Source organism: Heptranchias perlo, chromosome 42, assembly GCF_035084215.1.
Source record: "Heptranchias perlo isolate sHepPer1 chromosome 42, sHepPer1.hap1, whole genome shotgun sequence".
Classification (NCBI taxonomy): Eukaryota; Metazoa; Chordata; class Chondrichthyes; order Hexanchiformes; family Hexanchidae; genus Heptranchias; species Heptranchias perlo.
Window position 1 is genome coordinate 6230010 of NC_090366.1, and position 17140 is coordinate 6247149.

The 17140-nt window shown below is 45.4% G+C and overlaps 1 protein-coding gene across 1 annotated transcript in view; it reads right to left on the reverse strand.

The window, feature by feature from the left end:
* LOC137306166 (POU domain, class 2, transcription factor 2-like) overlaps positions 1-17140 on the reverse strand; it is a 565364-nt gene that overhangs the window by 47523 nt on the left and 500701 nt on the right. The gene's annotated exons all lie outside the window — the stretch shown is intronic.

The following is a 17140-nucleotide window of genomic DNA, read 5'->3' on the forward strand; positions in this document are numbered from 1 at the left end:
TTTACCGTGCGTCAGTGTTCCCTGTATATTTACCGTGCGTCAGGTTTCTCTGTATATTTACCGTGCGTCAGTGTTCCCTGTATATTTGCCGTGTGTCAGTGATCACTGTATATTTACCGTGCGTCATGTTTCTCTGTATATTTAACGTGCGTCAGTGTTCCCTGTATATTTACCGTGCGTCAGTGTTCCCTGTATATTTACCGTGCGTCAGGTTTCTCTGTATATTTACCGTGCGTCAGTGTTCCCTGGATATTTACCGTGCGTCAGGTTTCCCTGTATATTTACCGTGTGTCAGTGTTCCCTGTATATTTACCGTGCGTCAGTGTTCCCTGTATATTTACCGTGTGTCAGTGTTCCCTGTATATTTACCGTGTGTCAGTGTTCCCTGTATATTTACCGTGCGTCAGGTTTCTCTGTATATTTACCGTGTGTCAGGTTTCTCTGTATATTTACCGTGTGTCAGTGTTCCCTGTATATTTACCGTGTGTCAGTGTTCCCTGTATATTTACCGTGTATCAGGTTTCCCGATATATTTACCGTGCGTCAGTGTTCCCTGTATATTCACCGTGTGTCTGTGTTCCCTGTATATTTACCGTGCGTCAGGTTTCCCTGTATATTTACCGTGCGTCAGTGTTCCCTGTATATTTACCATGCGTCAGTGTTCCCTGTATATTTACCGTGAGTCAGGTTTCCCTGGATATTTACCGTGCGTCAGGTTTCTCTGTATATTTACCGTGCGTCAGTGTTCCCTGGATATTTACCGTGCGTCAGGTTTCCCTGTATATTTACCGTGCGTCAGGTTTCTCTGTATATTTACCGTGCGTCAGGTTTCTCTGTATATTTATCGTGTGTCAGGTTTCCCTGTATATTTACCGTGCGTCAGGTTTCTCTGTATATTTACCGTGCGTCAGGTTTCCCTGCATGTATAACGTGTGTCAGGTTTCCCTGTATATTTACCGTGCGTCAATGTTCCCTGTATATTTACAGTGTGTCAGTGTTCCCTGTATATTGACCGTGCGTCAGTGTTCCCTGTATATTTACAGTGTGTCAGTGTTCCCTGTATATTTACAGTGTGTCAGTGTTCCCTGTATATTTACCGTGCGTCAGTGTTCCCTGTATATTTACAGTGTGTCAGTGTTCCCTGTATATTAACCGTGCGTCAGTGTTCCCTGTATATTTGCCGTGCGTCAGTGTTCCCTGTATATTTACAGTGTGTCAGTGTTCCCTGTATATTTACCGTGCGTCAGGTTTCCCTGAAAATTTACCGTGCGTCAGTGTTCCCTGTATATTTACAGTGTGTCAGTGTTCCCTGTATATTTACCGTGCGTCAGGTTTCCCTGAAAATTTACCGTGCGTCAGTGTTCCCTGTATATTTACCGTGCGTCAGTGTTCCCTGTATATTTACAGTGCGTCAGTGTTCCCTGTATATTTACCGTGCGTCAGTGTTCCCTGTAAATTTACAGTGTGTCAGTGTTCCCTGTATATTTACAGTGCGTCAGTGTTCCCTGTATGTTTACCGTGCGTCAGGTTTCCCTGTATATTTACCGTGCGTCAGTGTTCCCTGTATATTTATCGTGCGTCAGTGTTCCCTGTATATTTACCGTGCGTCAGGTTTCCCTGTATATTTACCATGCGTCAGTGTTCCCTGTATATTTATCGTGCGTCAGTGTTCCCTGTATATTTACCGTGCGTCAGGTTTCCCTGTATATTTACCGTGCATCAGTGTTCCCTGTATATTTACCGTGCGTCAGGTTTCCCTGTATATTTACCGTGCGTCAGTGTTCCCTGTATATTTATCGTGTGTCAGGTTTCCCTGTATATTTACCGTGCGTCAGTGTTCCCTGTATATTTACCGTGCGTCAGGTTTCTCTGTATATTTATCGTGTGTCAGGTTTCCCTGTATATTTACCGTGCGTCAGTGTTCCCTGTATATTTACCGTGCGCCAGGTTTCCCTGTATATTTACCGTGCGTCAGTGTTCCCTGTATATTTACCGTGCGTCAGTGTTCCCTGTATATTTACCATGCGTCAGTGTTCCCTGTATATTCACCGTGTGTCTGTGTTCCCTGTATATTTACCGTGCGTCAGGTTTCCCTGTATATTTACTGTGCGTCAGTGTCCCCTGTATATTTACCATGCGTCAGTGTTCCCTGGATATTTACCGTGCGTCAGGTTTCTCTGTATATTTACCGTGCGTCAGTGTTCCCTGGATATTTACCGTGCGTCAGGTTTCCCTGTATATTTACCGTGCGTCAGGTTTCTCTGTATATTTACCGTGCGTCAGGTTTCTCTGTATATTTATCGTGTGTCAGGTTTCCCTGTATATTTACCGTGCGTCAGGTTTCTCTGTATATTTACCGTGCGTCAGGTTTCCCTGCATGTATAACGTGTGTCAGGTTTCCCTGTATATTTACCGTGCGTCAATGTTCCCTGTATATTTACAGTGTGTCAGTGTTCCCTGTCTATTTACAGTGTGTCAGTGTTCCCTGTATATTTACCGTGCGTCAGTGTTCCCTGTATATTTACAGTGTGTCAGTGTTCCCTGTATATTAACCGTGCGTCAGTGTTCCCTGTATATTTACCGTGTGTCAGGTTTCCCTGTATATTAACCGTGCGTCAGTGTTCCCTGTATATTTACCGTGCGTCAGGTTTCCCTGAAAATTTACCGTGCGTCAGTGTTCCCTGTATATTTACCGTGCGTCAGTGTTCCCTGTATATTTACCGTGCGTCAGTGTTCCCTGTATATTTACAATGCGTCAGTGTTCCCTGTATGTTTACCGTGCGTCAGGTTTCCCTGTATATTTACCGTGCGTCAGTGTTCCCTGTATATTTACCGTGCGTCAGTGTTCCCTGTATATTTGCCGTGCGTCAGTGCTCCCTGTATATTTGCCGTGCGTCAGTGATCACTGTATATTTACCGTGCGTCAGGTTTCTCTGTATATTTACCGTGCGTCAGTGTTCCCTGTATATCTACTGTGCGTCAGTGTTCCCTGTATATTTGGTGCGTCAGTGTTCCCTGTATATTTACCGTGCGTCAGTGTTCCCTGTATATTTGCCGTGCGTCAGTGTTCCCTGTATATTTACCGTGCGTCAGTGTTCGCTGTATATTTACCGTGCGTCAGTGTTCCCTGTATATTTGCCGTGCGTCAGTGTTCCCTGTATATTTACCGTGCGTCAGTGTTCCCTGTATATTTACCGTGCGTCAGGTTTCTCTGTATATTTACCGTGCGTCAGTGTTCCCTGTATATTTGCCGTGCGTCAGTGATCACTGTATATTTACCGTGCGTCAGGTTTCTCTGTATATTTACCGTGCGTCAGTATTCCCTGTATATTTACCGTGCGTCAGTGTTCCCTGTATATTTACCGTGCGTCAGTGTTCCCTGTATATTTACCGTGCGTCAGGTTTCTCTGTATATTTACCGTGCGTCAGTGTTCCCTGGATATTTACCGTGCGTCAGGTTTCCCTGTATATTTACCGTGTGTCAGTGTTCCCTGTATATTTACCGTGTGTCAGTGTTCCCTGTATATTTACCGTGCGTCAGGTTTCTCTGTATATTTACCGTGTGTCAGGTTTCTCTGTATATTTACCGTGTGTCAGTGTTCCCTGTATATTTACCGTGTGTCAGTGTTCCCTGTATATTTACCGTGTATCAGGTTTCCCGATATATTTACCGTGCGTCAGTGTTCCCTGTATATTCACCGTGTGTCTGTGTTCCCTGTATATTTACCATGCGTCAGTGTTCCCTGGATATTTACCGTGCGTCAGTGTTCCCTGGATATTTACTGTGCGTCAGTGTCCCCTGTATATTTACCATGCGTCAGTGTTCCCTGTATATTTACCGTGCGTCAGGTTTCCCTGTATATTTACCGTGCGTCAGTGTTCCCTGGATATTTACCGTGCGTCAGGTTTCTCTGTATATTTACCGTGCGTCAGTGTTCCCTGGATATTTACCGTGCGTCAGTGTTCCCTGGATATTTACCGTGCGTCAGGTTTCCCTGTATATTTACCGTGCGTCAGGTTTCTCTGTATATTTACCGTGCGTCAGGTTTCTCTGTATATTTATCGTGCGTCAGGTTTCCCTGTATATTTACCATGCGTCAGTGTTCCCTGTATATTTATCGTGCGTCAGTGTTCCCTGTATATTTACCGTGCGTCAGGTTTCCCTGTATATTTACCGTGCATCAGTGTTCCCTGTATATTTACCGTGCGTCAGGTTTCCCTGTATATTTACCGTGCGTCAGTGTTCCCTGTATATTTATCGTGTGTCAGGTTTCCCTGTATATTTACCGTGCGTCAGTGTTCCCTGTATATTTACCGTGCGTCAGGTTTCTCTGTATATTTATCGTGTGTCAGGTTTCCCTGTATATTTACCGTGCGTCAGTGTTCCCTGTATATTTACCGTGCGCCAGGTTTCCCTGTATATTTACCGTGCGTCAGTGTTCCCTGTATATTTACCGTGCATCAGTGTTCCCTGTATATTTACCATGCGTCAGTGTTCCCTGTATATTCACCGTGTGTCTGTGTTCCCTGTATATTTACCGTGCGTCAGGTTTCCCTGTATATTTACTGTGCGTCAGTGTCCCCTGTATATTTACCATGCGTCAGTGTTCCCTGGATATTTACCGTGCGTCAGGTTTCTCTGTATATTTACCGTGCGTCAGTGTTCCCTGGATATTTACCGTGCGTCAGGTTTCCCTGTATATTTACCGTGCGTCAGTGTTCCCTGTATATTTATCGTGTGTCAGGTTTCCCTGTATATTTACCGTGCGTCAGTGTTCCCTGTATATTTACCGTGCGTCAGGTTTCTCTGTATATTTATCGTGTGTCAGGTTTCCCTGTATATTTACCGTGCGTCAGTGTTCCCTGTATATTTACCGTGCGCCAGGTTTCCCTGTATATTTACCGTGCGTCAGTGTTCCCTGTATATTTACCGTGCATCAGTGTTCCCTGTATATTTACCATGCGTCAGTGTTCCCTGTATATTCACCGTGTGTCAGTGTTCCCTGTATATTTACAATGCGTCAGTGTTCCCTGTATGTTTACCGTGCGTCAGGTTTCCCTGTATATTTACCGTGCGTCAGTGTTCCCTGTATATTTACCGTGCGTCAGTGTTCCCTGTATATTTGCCGTGCGTCAGTGCTCCCTGTATATTTGCCGTGCGTCAGTGATCACTGTATATTTACCGTGCGTCAGGTTTCTCTGTATATTTACCGTGCGTCAGTGTTCCCTGTATATCTGCTGTGCGTCAGTGTTCCCTGTATATTTGGTGCGTCAGTGTTCCCTGTTGATTTACCGTGCGTCAGTGTTCCCTGTATATTTGCCGTGCGTCAGTGTTCCCTGTATATTTACCGTGCGTCAGTGTTCGCTGTATATTTACCGTGTGTCAGGTTTCCCTGTATATTAACCGTGCGTCAGTGTTCCCTGTATATTTACCGTGCGTCAGGTTTCCCTGAAAATTTACCGTGCGTCAGTGTTCCCTGTATATTTACCGTGCGTCAGTGTTCCCTGTATATTTACCGTGCGTCAGTGTTCCCTGTATATTTACAATGCGTCAGTGTTCCCTGTATGTTTACCGTGCGTCAGGTTTCCCTGTATATTTACCGTGCGTCAGTGTTCCCTGTATATTTACCGTGCGTCAGTGTTCCCTGTATATTTGCCGTGCGTCAGTGCTCCCTGTATATTTGCCGTGCGTCAGTGATCACTGTATATTTACCGTGCGTCAGGTTTCTCTGTATATTTACCGTGCGTCAGTGTTCCCTGTATATCTACTGTGCGTCAGTGTTCCCTGTATATTTGGTGCGTCAGTGTTCCCTGTATATTTACCGTGCGTCAGTGTTCCCTGTATATTTGCCGTGCGTCAGTGTTCCCTGTATATTTACCGTGCGTCAGTGTTCGCTGTATATTTACCGTGCGTCAGTGTTCCCTGTATATTTGCCGTGCATCAGTGTTCCCTGTATATTTACCGTGCGTCAGTGTTCCCTGTATATTTACCGTGCGTCAGGTTTCTCTGTATATTTACCGTGCGTCAGTGTTCCCTGTATATTTGCCGTGCGTCAGTGATCACTGTATATTTACCGTGCGTCAGGTTTCTCTGTATATTTACCGTGCGTCAGTGTTCCCTGTATATTTACCGTGCGTCAGTGTTCCCTGTATATTTACCGTGCGTCAGTGTTCCCTGTATATTTACCGTGCGTCAGGTTTCTCTGTATATTTACCGTGCGTCAGTGTTCCCTGGATATTTACCGTGCGTCAGGTTTCCCTGTATATTTACCGTGTGTCAGTGTTCCCTGTATATTTACCGTGTGTCAGTGTTCCCTGTATATTTACCGTGCGTCAGGTTTCTCTGTATATTTTCCGTGTGTCAGGTTTCTCTGTATATTTACCGTGTGTCAGTGTTCCCTGTATATTTACCGTGTGTCAGTGTTCCCTGTATATTTACCGTTTATCAGGTTTCCCGATATATTTACCGTGCGTCAGTGTTCCCTGTATATTCACCGTGTGTCTGTGTTCCCTGTATATTTACCGTGCGTCAGGTTTCCCTGTATATTTACTGTGCGTCAGTGTCCCCTGTATATTTACCATGCGTCAGTGTTCCCTGTATATTTACCGTGCGTCAGGTTTCCCTGTATATTTACCGTGCGTCAGTGTTCCCTGGATATTTACCGTGCGTCAGGTTTCTCTGTATATTTACCGTGCGTCAGTGTTCCCTGGATATTTACCGTGCGTCAGGTTTCCCTGTATATTTACCGTGCGTCAGGTTTCTCTGTATATTTACCGTGCGTCAGGTTTCTCTGTATATTTATCGTGTGTCAGGTTTCCCTGTATATTTACCGTGCGTCAGGTTACTCTGTATATTTACCGTGCGTCAGGTTTCCCTGCATGTATAACGTGTGTCAGGTTTCCCTGTATATTTACCGTGCGTCAATGTTCCCTGTATATTTACAGTGTGTCAGTGTTCCCTGTATATTTACAGTGTGTCAGTGTTCCCTGCATATTTACCGTGCGTCAGTGTTCCCTGTATATTTACAGTGTGTCAGTGTTCCCTGTATATTAACCGTGCGTCAGTGTTCCCTGTATATTTACCGTGTGTCAGGTTTCCCTGGATATTAACCGTGCGTCAGTGTTCCCTGTATATTTGCCGTGCGTCAGTGTTCCCTGTATATTTACAGTGTGTCAGTGTTCCCTGTATATTTACCGTGCGTCAGGTTTCCCTGTATATTTACCGTGTGTCAGTGTTCCCTGTATATTTACCGTGTGTCAGTGTTCCCTGGATATTTACCGTGCGTCAGGTTTCCCTGCATATTTACTGTGCGTCAGTGATCCCTGTATATTTACCGTGTGTCAGGTTTCCCTGTATATTTACCGTGCGTCAGTGTTCTCTGTATATTTACCGTGCGTCAGGTTTCTCTGTATATTTACCGTGCGTCAGTGTTCCCTGTATATTTACCGTGTGTCAGTGTTCCCTGTATATTTACCGTGTGTCAGTGTTCCCTGGATATTTACCGTGCGTCAGGTTTCCCTGTATATTTACCGTGTGTCAGTGATCCCTGTATATTTACCGTGCGTCAGTGTTCCCTGCATATTTACTGTGCGTCAGTGATCCCTGTATATTTACCGTGTGTCAGGTTTCCCTGTATATTTACCGTGCGTCAGTGTTCTCTGCATATTTACCGTGCGTCAGGTTTCCCTGTATATTTACCGTGCGTCAGTGTTCCCTGTATATTTACCGTGAGTCAGGTTTCCCTGTATATTTACCGTGCGTCAGGTTTCTCTGTATATTTACCGTGTGTCAGGTTTCCCTGTATATTTACTGTGTGTCAGTGTTCCCTGTATATTTACCGTGCGTCAGTGTTCCCTATATATATAACTTGCGTCAGTGTTCCCTGGAAATTTACCGTGCGTCAGGTTTCCCTGAAAATTTACCGTGCGTCAGTGTTCCCTGTATATTTACCGTGCGTCAGTGTTCCCTGTATATTTGCCGTGCGTCAGTGTTCCCTGTATATTTGCCGTGCGTCAGTGATCACTGTATATTTACCGTGCGTCAGGTTTCTCTGTATATTTGCCTGCGTCAGTGTTCCCTGTATATTTACCGTGCGTCAGTGTTCCCTGTATATTTGCCGTGCGTCAGTGTTCCCTGTATATTTACCGTGCGTCAGTGTTCCCTGTATATTTACAGTGCGTCAGTGTTCCCTGTATATTTACCGTGCGTCAGTGTTCCCTGTATATTTACAGTGCGTCAGTGTTCCCTGTATATTTACCGTGCGTCAGTGTTCCCTGTATATTTACCGTGCGTCAGGTTTCTCTGTATATTTACCGTGCGTCAGTGTTCCCTGTATATTTGCCGTGTGTCAGTGATCACTGTATATTTACCGTGCGTCAGGTTTCTCTGTATATTTAACGTGCGTCAGTGTTCCCTGTATATTTACCGTGCGTCAGTGTTCCCTGTATATTTACCGTGCGTCAGGTTTCTCTGTATATTTACCGTGCGTCAGTGTTCCCTGGATATTTACCGTGCGTCAGGTTTCCCTGTACATTTACCGTGTGTCAGTGTTCCCTGTATATTTACCGTGCGTCAGTGTTCCCTGTATATTTACCGTGTGTCAGTGTTCCCTGTATATTTACCGTGTGTCAGTGTTCCCTGTATATTTACCGTGCGTCAGGTTTCTCTGTATATTTACCGTGTGTCAGGTTTCTCTGTATATTTACCGTGTGTCAGTGTTCCCTGTATATTTACCGTGTGTCAGTGTTCCCTGTATATTTACCGTGTATCAGGTTTCCCGATATATTTACCGTGCGTCAGTGTTCCCTGTATATTCACCGTGTGTCTGTGTTCCCTGTATATTTACCGTGCGTCAGGTTTCCCTGTATATTTACCGTGCGTCAGTGTTCCCTGTATATTTACCATGCGTCAGTGTTCCCTGTATGTTTACCGTGCGTCAGGTTTCCCTGGATATTTACCGTGCGTCAGTGTTCCCTGTATATTTACCGTGTGTCAGTGTTCCCTGCATATTTACCGTGTGTCAGTGTTCCCTGTATATTTACAGTGTGTCAGTGTTCCCTGTATATTGACCGTGCGTCAGTGTTCCCTGTATATTTACAGTGTGTCAGTGTTCCCTGTATATTTACAGTGTGTCAGTGTTCCCTGTATATTTACCGTGCGTCAGTGTTCCCTGTATATTTACAGTGTGTCAGTGTTCCCTGTATATTAACCGTGCGTCAGTGTTCCCTGTATATTTGCCGTGCGTCAGTGTTCCCTGTATATTTACAGTGTGTCAGTGTTCCCTGTATATTTACCGTGCGTCAGGTTTCCCTGAAAATTTACCGTGCGTCAGTGTTCCCTGTATATTCACAGTGTGTCAGTGTTCCCTGTATATTTACCGTGCGTCAGGTTTCCCTGAAAATTTACCGTGCGTCAGTGTTCCCTGTATATTTACCGTGCGTCAGTGTTCCCTGTATATTTACCGTGCGTCAGTGTTCCCTGTATATTTACAGTGCGTCAGTGTTCCCTGTATATTTACCGTGCGTCAGTGTTCCCTGTAAATTTACAGTGTGTCAGTGTTCCCTGTATATTTACAGTGCGTCAGTGTTCCCTGTATGTTTACCGTGCGTCAGGTTTCCCTGTATATTTACCGTGCGTCAGTGTTCCCTGTATATTTATCGTGCGTCAGTGTTCCCTGTATATTTACCGTGCGTCAGGTTTCCCTGTATATTTACCATGCGTCAGTGTTCCCTGTATATTTATCGTGCGTCAGTGTTCCCTGTATATTTACCGTGCGTCAGGTTTCCCTGTATATTTACCGTGCATCAGTGTTCCCTGTATATTTACCGTGCGTCAGGTTTCCCTGTATATTTACCGTGCGTCAGTGTTCCCTGTATATTTATCGTGTGTCAGGTTTCCCTGTATATTTACCGTGCGTCAGTGTTCCCTGTATATTTACCGTGCGTCAGGTTTCTCTGTATATTTATCGTGTGTCAGGTTTCCCTGTATATTTACCGTGCGTCAGTGTTCCCTGTATATTTACCGTGCGCCAGGTTTCCCTGTATATTTACCGTGCGTCAGTGTTCCCTGTATATTTACCGTGCATCAGTGTTCCCTGTATATTTACCATGCGTCAGTGTTCCCTGTATATTTACCGTGCGTCAGTGTTCTCTGTATATTTACCGTGCGTCAGGTTTCTCTGTATATTTACCGTGCGTCAGTGTTCCCTGTATATTTACCGTGTGTCAGTGTTCCCTGCATATTTACCGTGTGTCAGTGTTCCCTGTATATTTACCGTGCGTCAGTGTTCCCTGTATATTTACCGTGCGTCAGGTTTCTCTGTATATTTACCGTGTGTCAGTGTTCCCTGTATATTTACCGTGTGTCAGTGTTCCCTGTATATTGACCGTGCGTCAGTGATCACTGTATATTTACCGTGCGTCAGTGTTCTCTGTATATTTACCTTGCGTCAGTGTTCCCTGTATATTTACCGTGCGTCAGTGTTCCCTGTATATTTGCCGTGCGTCAGTGTTCCCTGTATATTTACCGTGTGTCAGGTTTCCCTGTATATTTACCGTGCGTCAGTGTTCCCTGTATATTTACCGTGCGTCAGTGTTCCCTGTATATTTGCCGTGCGTCAGTGTTCCCTGTATATTTGCCGTGCGTCAGTGATCACTGTATATTTACCGTGTGTCAGGTTTCCCTGTATATTTACCGTGCGTCAGTGTTCCCTGTATATTTACCGTGCGTCAGGTTTCCCTGTATATTTACCGTGCGTCAGGTTTCCCTGTATATTTACAGTGCGTCAGTGTTCCCTGGATATTTACCGTGCGTCAGTGTTCCCTGTATATTTACCGTGCGTCAGGTTTCCCTGTATATTTACCGTGCGTCAGTGTTCCCTGGATATTTACCGTGCGTCAGTGTTCCCTGGATATTTACCGTGCGTCAGGTTTCCCTGGATATTTACCGTGCGTCAGGTTTCCCTGTATATTTACCGTGCGTCAGTGTTCCCTGTATATTTACCGTGCTTCAGTGTTCCCTGTATATTTACCGTGCGTCAGTGTTCCCTGTATATTTAACTTGCGTCAGTGTTCCCTGTATATTTAACGTGCGTCAGGTTTCCCTGTATATTTACCGTGCGTCAGTGTTCCCTGGATATTTACCGTGCGTCAGTGTTCCCTGTTTATTTACCGTGCGTAAGGTTTCCCTGTATATTTACCGTGCGTCAGTGTTCCCTGTATATTTACCGTGCGTCAGTGTTCCCTGTTTATTTAACTTGCGTCAGTGTTCCCTGTATATCTACCGTGCGTCAGGTTTCTCTGTATATTTACTGTGCGTCAGTGTTCCCTGTATATTTACCGTGCGTCAGGTTTCGCTGTATATTTACCGTGCGTCAATGTTCCCTGGATATTTACCGTGCATCAGTGTTCCCTGTATATTGACCGTGCGTCAGGTTTCCCTGTATATTTGCCGTGCGTCAGTGTTCCCTGTATATTTAACGTGCGTCAGTGTTCCCTGTATATTTACCATGCGTCCGTGTTCCCTGTATATTTACCGTGCGTCAGTGTTCCCTCTGTGTTTACCGTGCGTCCGTGTTCCCTCTATCTTTACCTTGCGTCAGCGTTCCCTGTATATCTACCGAGCGTCAGGTTTCCCTGTATATTTAACGTGCGTCAGTGTTCCCTGGATATTTACCGTGTGTCACGTTTCCCTCGAAATTTACCGTGCGTCAGTGTTCCCTGTATATTTACCGTGCGTCAGTGTTCCCTGTATATTTACCGTGCGTCAGGTTTCTCTGTATATTTACCGTGCGTCAGGTTTCCCTGTATATTTATCGTGTGTCAGTGTTCCCTGTATATTTACCGTGCGTCAGTGTTCCCTGTATATTTACCGTGCGTCAGTGTTCCCTGTATATTTACCGTGTGTCAGGTTTCTCTGCATATTTACCGTGCGTCAGTGTTCCCTGTATATTTACCGTGCGTCAGTGTTCCCTGTATATTTACCGTACGTCAGTGTTCCCTGTATATTTACCGTGTGTCAGGTTTCCCTGTATATTTACCGTGTGTCAGGTTTCTCTGCATATTTACCGTGCGTCAGTGTTCCATGTATATTTACCGTGCGTCAGTGTTCCCTGTATATTTACCGTACGTCAGTGTTCCCTGTATATTTACCGTGCGTCAGTGTTCCCTGTATATTTACCGTACGTCAGTGCTCCTTGTACATTTACCGTGCGTCAGTGTTCCCTGTATATTTACCGTGCGTCAGTGTTCCCTGTATATTTACCGTGCGTCAGTGTTCCCTGTATATTTACCGTGCGTCAGTGTTCCCTGTATATTTACCGTGTGTCAGGTTTCCCTGTACATTTACCGTGCGTCAGTGTTCCCTGTATATTTACCGTGCGTCAGTGTTCCCTGTATATTTACCGTGTGTCAGGTTTCCCGATATATTTCCCGTGCGTCAGTGTTCCCTGTATATTTACCGTGCGTCAGTGATCACTGTATCTTTACCGTGCGTCAGTGTTCCCTGTATATTTACCTTGCGTTAGGGTTCCCTGTATATTTACCGTGCGTCAGTGTTCCCTGTATATTTACCGTGCGTCAGTGTTCACTGTATATTTACCGTGCGTCAGTGTTCCCTGTATATTTACCGTGCGTCAGTGTTCCCTGTATATTTACCGTGTGTCAGGTTTCCCTGTATATTTACTGTGCGTCAGTGTTCCCTGTATATTTACCGTGCGTCAGGTTTCCCTGTATATTTACCGTGCGTCAGGCTTCCCTGTATATTTACCGTGCGTCAGTGTTCTCTGTATATTTACCGTGCGTCAGTGTTCCCTGTATATTTGCCGTGCGTCAGTGTTCCTTGTTTTTTTGCCGTGCGTCAGTGATCACTGTATATTTACCGTGTGTCAGGTTTCCCTGTATATTTACCGTACGTCAGTGTTCCCTGGATATTTCCCGTGCGTCAGTGTCCCCTGTATATTTACCGTGCGTCAGTGTTCCCTGTATATTTACCGTGCGTCAGGTTTCCCTGTATATTTACCGTGCGTCAGGTTTCCCTGTATATTGACCGTGCGTCAGTGTTCCCTGTATGTTTACCGTGCGTCAGGTTTCCCTGTATATTGACCGTGCGTCAGTGTTCCCTGTATATTTACCGTGCGTCAGAGTTCCCTGGATATTTACCATGCGTCAGGTTTCCCTGTATATTTACCGCGTGTCAGTGTTCACCGTATATTTACCGTGCGTCAGTGTTCCCTGTATATTTACCGTGCGTCAGGTTTCGATGGATATTTGCCGTGCGTCAGTGTTCCCTGTATATTTATCGTGCGTCAGGTTTCGATGGATATTTGCCGTGCGTCAGTGTTCCCTGGATATTTACCGTGCGTCACTGTTCCCTGTATATTGACCGTGCGCCAGGTTTCCCTGTATATTTACCGTGTGTCATTGTTCCCTGTATATTTACCGTGTGTCAGTGTTCCCTGTATATTTACCGTGCGTCACTGTTCCCTGGATATTTACCGTGCGTCAGGTTTCCCTGTATATTTACCGTGCGTCAGGTTTCCCTGTATATTTACCGTGCGTCAGCTTTCCCTGTATCTTTACCGTGCATCAGGTTTCCCTGTATATTTACCGTGCAGCAGTGTTCCCTGTATATTTACCGTGCGTCAGTGTTCCGTCGATATTTACCGTGCGTCAGGTTTCCCTGTATATTTACCGTGCGTCAGGTTTCCCTGTATATTTACCGTGCGTCAGTGTTCCCTGTATATTTCCCGTGCGTCAGTGTTCCCTGTATATTTACCGTGCGTCAGGTTTCTCTGTATATTTACCGTGCGTCACTGTTCCCTGGATATTTACCGTGCGTCAGTGTTTCCTGTATATTTACCGTGCGTCAGGTTTCCCTGTATATTTAACGTGCGTCATGTTTCCCTGTATATTTACCGTGCTTCAGTGTTCCCTGTATATTTACCGTGCGTCAGTGTTCCCTGTCTATTTACCGTGCGTCAGTGTTCCCTGTATATTTACCGTGCGTAAGTGTTCCCTGTATATTTACCGTGCGTCAGTGTTCCCTGTATATTTACCGTGCGTCAGTGTTCCCTGTATATTTACCGTGCGTCACTGTTCCCTGTATATTTACCGTGCGTCAGGTTTCCCTGTATATTTACCGTGCGTCAGTGTTCCCTGGATATTTACCGTGCGTCAGTGTTCCCTGTATATTTACCGTGCGTCACTGTTCCCTGTATATTTACCCTGAGTCAGTGTTCCCTGTATATTTACCGTGCGTCAGGTTTCCCTGTATATTTACCGTGCGTCAGTGTTCCCTGTATATTTACCGTGCGTCAGGTTTCCCTGTATATTTACCGTGCGTCAGTGTTCCCTGTATATTTACCGTGCGTCACTGTTCCCTGGATATTTACCGTGTGTCTGTGTTCCCTATATATTTACCGTGCGTCAGTGTTCCCTGTATATTTACCATGCGTCAGGGTTCCCTGTATATTTACCGTGCGTCAGTGTTCCCTGTATATTTACCGTGCGTCAGTGTTCCCTGTAAATTTACCGTGTGTAAGGTTTCCTTGTCTATTTACCGAGCGTCAGGTTTCCCTGTATATTTACCGTGCGTCAGTGTTCCCTGTATATTTACCGTGCGTCAGGTTTCCCTGTATGTTTACCGTGCGTCAGGGTTCCCTGTATATTTACCGTGCGTCAGTGTTCCCTGTATATTTACCGTGCGTCAGTGTTCCCTGTATATTTACCGTGTCAGGTTTCCCTTTCTATTTACCGTGCGTCAGTGTTCCCAGTATATTTACCGTGCGTCAGGTTTCCCTGTATATTTACCGTGCGTCAGTGTTCCCTGTATATTTACCGTGCGTCAGTGTTCCCTGTATATTTACCGTGCGTCAGGTTTCCCTGTATATTTACCGTGCGTCAGTGTTCCCTGTATATTTACCGTGCGTCAGTGTTCCCTGTATATTTACCGTGCGTCACTGTTCCCTGTATATTTACCGTGCGTCAGGTTTCCCTGTATATTTACCGTGCGTCAGTGTTCCCTGGATATTTACCCTGAGTCAGTGTTCCCTGTATATTTACCGTGCGTCAGGTTTCCCTGTATATTTACCGTGCGTCAGTGTTCCCTGTATATTTACCGTGCGTCAGGTTTCCCTGTATATTTACCGTGTCAGGTTTCCCTTTCTATTTAACGTGTGTCAGTGTTCCCTGTATATTTACCGTGCGCCAGGTTTCCCTGTATATTTACCGTGTCAGGTTTCCCTTTCTATTTACCGTGTGTCAGTGTTCCCTGTATATTTACCGTGCGCCAGGTTTCCCTGTATATTTAACGTGCGTCAGTTTTCCCTGTATATTTACCGTGCGTCAGTGTTCCCTGTATATTTACCGTGTGTCAGTGTTCCCTGTAGATTTACCGTGCGCCAGTGTTCCCTGTCTATTTACCGTGCGTCAGGTTTCCCTGTGTATTTACCGTGTGTCAGGTTTCCCTGTATATTTACCGTGTGTCAGTGTTCACCGTATATTTACCGTGCGTCAGTGTTCCCTGTATATTTACCGTGCGTCAGGTTTCGATGGATATTTGCCGTGCGTCAGTGTTCCCTGTATATTTATCGTGCGTCAGGTTTCGATGGATATTTGCCGTGCGTCAGTGTTCCCTGTATATTTACCGTGCTTCAGTGTTCCCTGTATATTTACCGTGCGTCAGTGTTCCCTGTATATTTAACTTGCGTCAGTGTTCCCTGTATATTTAACGTGCGTCAGGTTTCCCTGTATATTTACCGTGCGTCAGTGTTCCCTGGATATTTACCGTGCGTCAGTGTTCCCTGTTTATTTACCGTGCGTAAGGTTTCCCTGTATATTTACCGTGCGTCAGTGTTCCCTGTATATTTACCGTGCGTCAGTGTTCCCTGTTTATTTAACTTGCGTCAGTGTTCCCTGTATATCTACCGTGCGTCAGGTTTCTCTGTATATTTACTGTGCGTCAGTGTTCCCTGTATATTTACCGTGCGTCAGGTTTCGCTGTATATTTACCGTGCGTCAATGTTCCCTGGATATTTACCGTGCATCAGTGTTCCCTGTATATTGACCGTGCGTCAGGTTTCCCTGTATATTTGCCGTGCGTCAGTGTTCCCTGTATATTTAACGTGCGTCAGTGTTCCCTGTATATTTACCATGCGTCCGTGTTCCCTGTATATTTACCGTGCGTCAGTGTTCCCTCTGTGTTTACCGTGCGTCCGTGTTCCCTCTATCTTTACCTTGCGTCAGCGTTCCCTGTATATCTACCGAGCGTCAGGTTTCCCTGTATATTTAACGTGCGTCAGTGTTCCCTGGATATTTACCGTGTGTCACGTTTCCCTCGAAATTTACCGTGCGTCAGTGTTCCCTGTATATTTACCGTGCGTCAGTGTTCCCTGTATATTTACCGTGCGTCAGGTTTCTCTGTATATTTACCGTGCGTCAGGTTTCCCTGTATATTTATCGTGTGTCAGTGTTCCCTGTATATTTACCGTGCGTCAGTGTTCCCTGTATATTTACCGTGCGTCAGTGTTCCCTGTATATTTACCGTGTGTCAGGTTTCTCTGCATATTTACCGTGCGTCAGTGTTCCCTGTATATTTACCGTGCGTCAGTGTTCCCTGTATATTTACCGTACGTCAGTGTTCCCTGTATATTTACCGTGTGTCAGGTTTCCCTGTATATTTACCGTGTGTCAGGTTTCTCTGCATATTTACCGTGCGTCAGTGTTCCATGTATATTTACCGTGCGTCAGTGTTCCCTGTATATTTACCGTACGTCAGTGTTCCCTGTATATTTACCGTGCGTCAGTGTTCCCTGTATATTTACCGTACGTCAGTGCTCCTTGTACATTTACCGTGCGTCAGTGTTCCCTGTATATTTACCGTGCGTCAGTGTTCCCTGTATATTTACCGTGCGTCAGTGTTCCCTGTATATTTACCGTGCGTCAGTGTTCCCTGTATATTTACCGTGTGTCAGGTTTCCCTGTACATTTACCGTGCGTCAGTGTTCCCTGTATATTTACCGTGCGTCAGTGTTCCCTGTATATTTACCGTGTGTCAGGTTTCCCGATATATTTCCCGTGCGTCAGTGTTCCCTGTATATTTACCGTGCGTCAGTGATCACTGTATCTTTACCGTGCGTCAGTG